The sequence below is a fragment of the Trichoplusia ni genome, chromosome 1, assembly GCF_003590095.1.
Source record: "Trichoplusia ni isolate ovarian cell line Hi5 chromosome 1, tn1, whole genome shotgun sequence".
In the NCBI taxonomy this organism is placed as follows: Eukaryota; Metazoa; Arthropoda; class Insecta; order Lepidoptera; family Noctuidae; genus Trichoplusia; species Trichoplusia ni.
The window spans coordinates 23855636-23864319 of NC_039478.1; the positions used below are offsets into that span (position 1 = coordinate 23855636).

The 8684-nt window shown below is 35.7% G+C and overlaps 2 long non-coding RNA genes across 2 annotated transcripts; one reads left to right on the plus strand and one right to left on the minus strand.

The window, feature by feature from the left end:
• Positions 1 to 5041: 5041 nt before the first annotated feature.
• On the minus strand, positions 5042 to 6329 carry LOC113497914. Its single transcript, XR_003400942.1, has 2 exons — positions 6296 to 6329; positions 5042 to 5117 (listed from the first exon to the last, which is right to left on the minus strand). It is a non-coding gene; the product is annotated as an uncharacterized LOC113497914 (long non-coding RNA).
• Positions 6330 to 6901: 572 nt separating this feature from the next.
• LOC113497956 lies at positions 6902 to 7742 on the plus strand. Its single transcript, XR_003400944.1, has 2 exons — positions 6902 to 7006; positions 7131 to 7742. It is a non-coding gene; the product is annotated as an uncharacterized LOC113497956 (long non-coding RNA).
• The last annotated feature ends 942 nt before the right edge of the window (positions 7743 to 8684 follow it).

An 8684-nucleotide genomic window follows, 5' to 3' on the forward strand; every position in this document is an offset into this window, starting at 1 on the left:
GGGCCACACAGAACACATTTTATGTATCGTCGTGCGCCGCGGTGTCCTTCCGTGCTAATATGGCACTTATGAGTAGAAAAACCGGTCAAGTGCGGGTCGGACTCTTTTACTGAGGGTTCCGTCTAAACTTGTTGCTATAATATATTAAAAAATCAAGATTTGAGCTCCTAAGGAGTGTCGAAAACTTTTAGCTATAAAACTCCTGTATCTTTTCATTGCGTTGTTTTAGAAGTTAAATTCTTAACAGCTTTAAGGGACTGTAGGCCGGGTATCCGGTATAAATTTCGGCTTGATACCTACACGCGTTTATGAGAAAAAAGGACTTGACAGACAGACAAATGGAAAAACGACAAACTGATGCTTTAAGGGTCCCGCTACATGCCTTTGGAGGTACGGAACCTTAAAAACCACAGGAAGTCCGTTTTTTTACCATTTTTATAAAATTTCTTCTTTTGATCATAACTCCGAATCTATCCGGTCTATAAGCGAGAAAAAAAATCCTGAGCATCTCTGATAGCTGTATTTTGTAAATCCACTGTATTTTTATCGATTTTTGAAAATATTTTTTTACTTAATTTAGCGCCATCTATGAAAGCGTTACGGTACCAGCTCACTAGAGGCGTAGAGTGCGACTAGACGCCACGTCAACGTTTGCGATGGAAGGAGTTGTTTATCATAGTTGTGTGCCTTTGTCACAGATGGCGTTATTCGCAGTTAAAATAATAAAATGCGAGTCAAGTGCGAGTCAGTCTCGACTTGCAATGTTCAATTCACGACTCTCGGTGATGAGGATAATGATGCGAGAAAGATTTCGTTGTAACTATGATCCCTACTATTATTATAAATGCTAAAGTAACTCTGTCTGTCTTTCTGTCTGTTATGCTTTCACGTCTAAACCTCTGAACTGATTTAATGAAATTTTGTACAGAGATAGATTTAAACTTGAGAAAGAACATATGCTAGTTTTTATCCCTTACTTTTGAAGAGTTGTGTACTCTTGAAACGCGATATAACCGACCTCGACGTGGGCGAAGCCGCGGGCGAAAAGGTAGTTAAGAATATTTAGACCAATATTTGCATATTGATTAGAAATACCTATGTACTTGTGATACCTACTATATATCAAATCTCAAATATCACGTTTCGTCCGTCGTCCGGCACCAGGCCATATGTTGAGATACGGCCTGGTGCCGGACGACGGGACTAACCGACAGTTGAGCCTTAGTGATAGAGTTCCGTGTAAAATAAATAAAATATTTGAAGTAGCTTGCAGACAAACATGATGTGTCTATACCAGACCCAAGCCTAATACTAAACCGGGACTCTGGCTTAAGCAGTAGGAGGGACCCGGGGTATTGTTAGTCGGTGAAACACGTGAACATACAAGTACATATACCTGTCATGACAATATCTCACTTCTAATACATGTTTTCTTTTTCTTAAATTATGATCCTTCCTTAGGCATAACAATGTTTCCTATTTATTAGCTTTTTAGTTTCAACATTCTAAGTTATTTAACAAAAAATCTTGTAATGATTTGGCAAACTTATGTTTAGCAGATTCATTTCTGATATCGGCTGGTTGGCTATTTAGTAAGTAAGGTATACGTTTTTCTATCGTTCGGTCTCCGTAGTAATTGACCACTCTTGGGACCTCATACTTGCCAGCTGATATTGACCTGGTTTTGTGATTATGTGCTAGCAATTGGTGTCGCTCCCAAGTGCCATGGGTGCTCGTAAGAATTAAATATTTATGTTTTAAGCTAACTGGCAGTATTTTACAGATTTTAAATAATTTATAATAATTATCTTTACAGCTGTTTTTTGTTTTTTTATTGACAAGTAATTTAAGGAATCTTATTTGCAATGTTTCTAATTTCTGAATGTAACTTTTGAAGGTGACCCCATAACAATATAAAGCGTAACTTAATATAGAGTCTACTAAACATTGATACATAATATATTTTAAGGTGTTGGTAGGTATTTTACAGCTGAGATGATAAAATTGTCTTAATATCCTGGCCACTAACACGTTGCCATCTCATAGACACTAAATTATTCTTAACATAAGTATTCCTATTTAACCATTTAACATTACAATTGTATTTAATATCTTCTATTTCTTCTGTAAATGTTTTGGAGAACCTATTACATATATCCCTTTCATTTCCCTGTCCTTTCATATTGTTCATATTTTACTATCTAATGACTGTATAGTTTTACCTAATAATGTATTTATTTTTTCCCATAGTTTCTTTATATTTTGTCACAATCTAATATACTTTTTTTGGCATAATAATTTTTGCTTTTCGCTAAGGTTTTATTACACTTGTATTTGTTGGTTCATTTTTCCATTTGGCATATAATCTATCTCTTTCTATAATTTTTTTTTTGTGATTTTCGGTGATCCATTTTTTATTATTCCTGTTTCTTAAGTTATATACTTTATTTATATATGAGCTGTTGTAAACCTCAGCGAATAGTGTATTAATTGATTTATACAGTTTAAGTGGGCAGTCTATAGACATCAGATTATCAAAGTTACACGACATTAGCTTATCTCGCACGCGCGATTATCTAAAACACGGCGCGTCGTCGCGGGCGTCGCGGCCTTTTGCGGTTTATAATGTACTAGCTGTTGCCCGCGACTTTGTCTGCGTGATTCTCAGATGTGAAAAACTATGAAGTTTAATAATAACGATCATCGCAAAAATGTAATGCAATATTGAAAATGAAACACTTTTTTATATTTTAAGCTTGCTTTTTTTATTTCTAAATTATAATGAATGTTCGGCCGCCCAAAGACTATCAAATGTTTGAATCAAACACATTTCATCGTTTACGATACTATCCTGGTGTCAAATATTTCACAGCTGTTTTAATGACTTTTTTCTTATTTAATCCCAAAAAGAGGGGTTTATAACTTTCACATATCTGCCTGCCTGTCTGTCTGTGACATCATAGCTTCCGACGAATTGAACTATTTTAATTTAAACGTGAATTATGTGCGAGTGTTCGTTTAGACATGTTTGACAAATCGAGCCGTTTAAAAATGGGGAGGTGGGGGTTCAAGTAGAAAAAAATAACAGAAGGTATAACTCAGTCTTAGCACTTCTGCTAAAAATGTTTTTCTTTCGAAATTTTCCATTTACTACTTGGGTGGGTTATGATTTTCGAGCACGTCTGTTCTTGGGCCGGCCTACACCTGAAATTGCTAGACGGATTATGACAGTGATTATGAGGTGTCATAAAATTATTATTGTACTGTAACCAAAGAGGTAAACCAGAACGATATTACTGAGGACCCGGTGTCCGTTTGTCCGTCTGTCACTGGCTGTTTCTCAGGAACAGTGATAGCCAGACGGTTGTTATTTTCACACACGATGTTTTCTGACGATATAAAGAAGATTTCAAATTATTTTTGTGGACGGAGCTGGTGAAGTGAGAGTCGGGCTCGGTAACTGTGGATTTTACATAGTGTCATAAGATATAAGATTTTTCAAAATTAGTGAGTTCTATTTACTGTACCAATTTACAAAGAAAAATTACGTATCTTATTCGTAAACCTACCTGACGATCATTGAAGTAAAATACCTACCGTCATCCCTACTGCATAAATGGAACTTAAATAAAGACTACATGAGGTTGGTTATGAGGTTACGCTGTTGATACCGAGAGCCAAAATGAATTTTCCAGACATTGTATGACGGATGTAAGTGCTGATAGCTACACGCTATTATCAGCCTTATTGGGGAAATTTCCAAAAATATGTTCTCAGATATTCGATCTCAGAAACTCATTCAGTCTCGTTCCTTCCCCTTTTTTTACCAGGCAATGAAGAAGAAAATTTTAAATAAGTAAAGATTACAATAAATTGTTTAAGGAATTTTTGGAAGGACTCTATAATGGTCTCTATAATGGCGGATGTAGACCGATCAAATCGTTAAAATATTGAAAAATCCCAGGTATCAGTAGACATTATTCTATCAATACATAATGTCTATTCATTGATAGTTTTGGTATTATAGATCTTTCACATTGCATACCTATTATGCAGTTTTTATGCAAGTTTTCTGGGCTTTTTTATCCAAAATACTTTTGGCCTATGTACTGTTGCAAAATTTAAGAAAAAAAATTATTGCTAGTTGTTACAGATGAACCAAGGTAATAATTAACTGTGTCGTTCAGTAATTTTTTTGTTATGCATAATTATAGATGAGATCAATATGAACTACATGCAACTTTGGGTTGAGTGTCACTACGAATGTTTTGATCTTGGAGTAGCATCGCCAACATTACCGAGCTAAAAACATAGGTCATCACATCCTATCGTAAATAAATACAAAATCATATTACGGCATTCCACATTTGAACTTGAGTAATTTTAGTACATCAATAAAAATAATGGGGAATATGCACGTGACTTAAATATGGACAAAATATTTTTTTTTGTAATATTTATTGCTACTGAAAACACACTATACAATTATTTTTAGAATTTATTTTAATTTAATAATGAAATTTAATCATCAAAAAGTGGCTGTTTTGAAATTACCGCGCAAATTTTCGAAACGCAACACTATTGGTGGAACAAAACGTGACGTCAGTTTTACACGAGACGTCTGCTGTCAACAAGCTATTTGTATGGTTTCTTTTTGGAGGAATATTGTTATTGTATTGTGTCGCTGTTTTTTTATCTTAAGTTAATAGTTTTATGTGTTCAAAATATTAATTAATTGTGAAGAAGGACTTAGAGAATGACTGAAACCGGTTTCGTAAAAGCGCAGTCGGATAATCTTCCGAAAATCGACGTGTTTATGATGGCCACGTATTTCGCTTCAAATCCAGATTATACGTCTGCTGAACTCAGAGGAGTAAAAGCTGTATTCCTTCTTCTTCAACTTCAGTTAGGGCAGCTTCAGCTAGAGCTTCTTCAACCAAAGCTTGTCTTTTCCTTTTCATAGCCGCCTTTCTCTCGGGTGGTGGCTGCGGCTTCTCTTTTTTCTGGCACTGGAATATATGTGGCACTACTCCTTTTTTTAATCGCAACTTCACTTTTTGTCCATGTTCTAATGCCATTATTTTGTATTTAATATAATTTTCTGTATCCTCTTCAATCTGAAACCCAAAAATAATATAAAGGTTAATAAAACTACTCTCGAACTTGCCTCTTACTCTTGTTTACGGTGACGTAACAAATATATTAAATAGGGACAATTCTTGGCTATGCGAAAGATCTATTTTAACTCCTCGCAATGACCAGGCATCTGAGATCAATAACAAAATACTGTCGAATATACAGGGGGAAAGCAAAGTTTATAGATCAATAAATAGAATGGTCGATGAACAAGAAGCCACTAATTACCCGATAGAATTTTTAAATTCTTTAAATATGCCCGGACTTCCCTCTCATGAAATTTGTTTAAAAATTGGGATACCGATTATTATGCTCCGAAATTTAAAACCACCACAACTTTGCAATGGAACTCGACTAAAAGTAACCCAGTTGCAACAAAATATAATCGAGGCTCAAATTTTAACAGGTTGCGGTGCAGGAGAAACCGTCTTTATTCCCAGAATACCCTTAATACCAAATAATTTTCCATTCCAATTTAAAAGGACGCAATTCCCAGTATCGGTGTGTTATGCAATGACAATTAACAAGGCTCAAGGGCAGACTTTTCGTGTTGCTGGAGTAGATCTCAGTGTCAGTTGTTTCTCACATGGTCAGTTGTATGTTGCTCTTTCCCGTGTTAGCAGTTCTAAAAGTCTTTATGTTCACGTGCCGGACGGGTCAACTTTCAATATAGTTTACCCGGAAGCTTTGCACTAAAGTATTTTCGTTTTATAGGTACCTTTACCTTACCTTTATAAGGCAGTGGTACTTATATTGCCACCAAAATTTGAACCTTAACACATTATTATAAAGTTTAAAAGCTATAAATATTTTTAAGTTCTGTGTCTTATAAAGGGTTAAGCCTTATGTGAACGTGATCTAAACAATATTACAATATAAATAATAATAATAAATATTACCAATACATTAACTTAATACACAAGGAGTTACACGCTGACGGAGTCGCGGACACAGCTATCTATACTTTTCTGCCGGAAGTCACTATTCCACGCGGACGAAGTCGCGGCACAAGCTAGTATCGAATAAGAATTTTTAATAATATCTTTACAACTTTTGTAAACTAGGTTATGTTTTGTAGAGGTTTGTAAACAAAACAAGTAGGTAGGTAAAAGTAAGAATGATTTTATATGTATTTTACTTTTTTGATATCCTTACTTACATTGAAATGATCTTCACAACAGTATAAACAGCTCAAACACGATACATTGTCTCTTCTCATCGCCTTGCACCACTTTTTCCTTAGATTTTCACCTTTCGGCATAAGGAAATACACTTTGTCAGGTGCAGTGTTGATGTTATTTGGACACATAGGAACGACACAATATTTATAATATGGTTTTTTGTGCTTTTCCATGGTAATTAAGTCGATATTCACTCACTTTATTTATTTTTTGGTAATTTTGTAAACCAATCACTTTGCTGTTGACATCGAACTCGTGTAATGGTGACGTCACGAGCAAGCGCGCCAAAATGGCCGCGTTTAAATTGATCGCGATTTTAATATTTAATTTTTTGCATAATCTATATATATAAAAATCAATGCCACTTTTCGTTGTAATTCCATAACTCAAGAACGGGCTCACCTATCCAAACCAAATGCTTAGGATTTGGTCGGCATATTTAGTAGATGGTTTATGTGAAGTTTGCACAAAATCGGTCGAGCGGTTCCTCATTTGTCACATTTTTTGTAATAAATGAATTCAATAGAAACTTTTTTCACAGAAACTTTTTTGAAGTTTTGTTGACAGGACAAGCACGTTGTTATGTCATTCATGCCGTCAATTCATTTTGGACGTGGTTTGATTAAATCATATTATCAGCGATAAATTTCTTTTCACATAATTGCATTTGCAGTGCATTCATACAAACGGTGAGTCCTGAATTTATGTATACTTTTCTAAGTTGCCGTATATGATTTCACATGGCATCATATGCGACAGCTTCTTGGGAATTTGTTTTTTTTTTTGTTCTAATTTTTTTTTTTCGATTTTAAGCGAAAACATATGTGCATACGGGAAAAATGCCACCAGCCAGACGAGCAAATATAGGTCGGCGAACGCGTAATGCAAATGATGTGGCATTACTAAGACGATCACAGACTGCAGATGAACGCGCACAAGCTAATGCATCGCAGCGTGAACGTAATGCACGCAATAGATTTGTTAACCCAGTACCTGTACTGAATCTTGCACGGCCATCACGAATACGTCGTGCTGTTTTGGCTGAAATGATGCGTGCTGCTTTTAATTACAACAGTCAGATTGATTATAGTATGTATGGATACATTGGAATGATGGACGCAATATGTCCACATTGTGATGCGGCTAACTTTCGAGGTGAAACACCCGGCATGTGTTGTGCTAATGGCAAAGTGAGATTGCCAGCATTAGAAACTCCACCCGAACCATTGTATTCATTTATTTTTGGGACATCGCAAGCGTCGAAGCACTTTCTGAGTCATATTCAACAATACAATTCGGCATTTCAAATGACTTCTTTTGGTGCAACTAAAATTATTAGAGATAATTTTATGCCGACGTTTAAGGTAAATACTTCAACAGGATTATTCCATGTTTGTATCAATCTGAAGCATAAAGTATATTTAACCCTAGAAAGATAGTCTGCGTAAAATTGACGCATGCATTCTTGAAATATTGCTCTCTCTTTCTAAATAGCGCGAATCCGTCGCTGTGCGTTTAGGACATCTCAGTCGCCGCTTGGAGCTCCCGTGAGGCGTGCTTGTCAATGCGGTAAGTGTCACTGATTTTGAACTATAACGACCGCGTGAGTCAAAATGACGCATGATTATCTTTTACGTGACTTTTAAGATTTAACTCATACGATAATTATATTGTTATTTCATGTTCTACTTACGTGATAACTTATTATATATATATTTTCTTGTTATAGATATCGTGACTAATATATAATAAAATGGGTAGTTCTTTAGACGATGAGCATATCCTCTCTGCTCTTCTGCAAAGCGATGACGAGCTTGTTGGTGAGGATTCTGACAGTGAAATATCAGATCACGTAAGTGAAGATGACGTCCAGAGCGATACAGAAGAAGCGTTTATAGATGAGGTACATGAAGTGCAGCCAACGTCAAGCGGTAGTGAAATATTAGACGAACAAAATGTTATTGAACAACCAGGTTCTTCATTGGCTTCTAACAAAATCTTGACCTTGCCACAGAGGACTATTAGAGGTAAGAATAAACATTGTTGGTCAACTTCAAAGTCCACGAGGCGTAGCCGAGTCTCTGCACTGAACATTGTCAGATCTCAAAGAGGTCCGACGCGTATGTGCCGCAATATATATGACCCACTTTTATGCTTCAAACTATTTTTTACTGATGAGATAATTTCGGAAATTGTAAAATGGACAAATGCTGAGATATCATTGAAACGTCGGGAATCTATGACAGGTGCTACATTTCGTGACACGAATGAAGATGAAATCTATGCTTTCTTTGGTATTCTGGTAATGACAGCAGTGAGAAAAGATAACCACATGTCCACAGATGACCTCTTTGATCGATCTTTGTC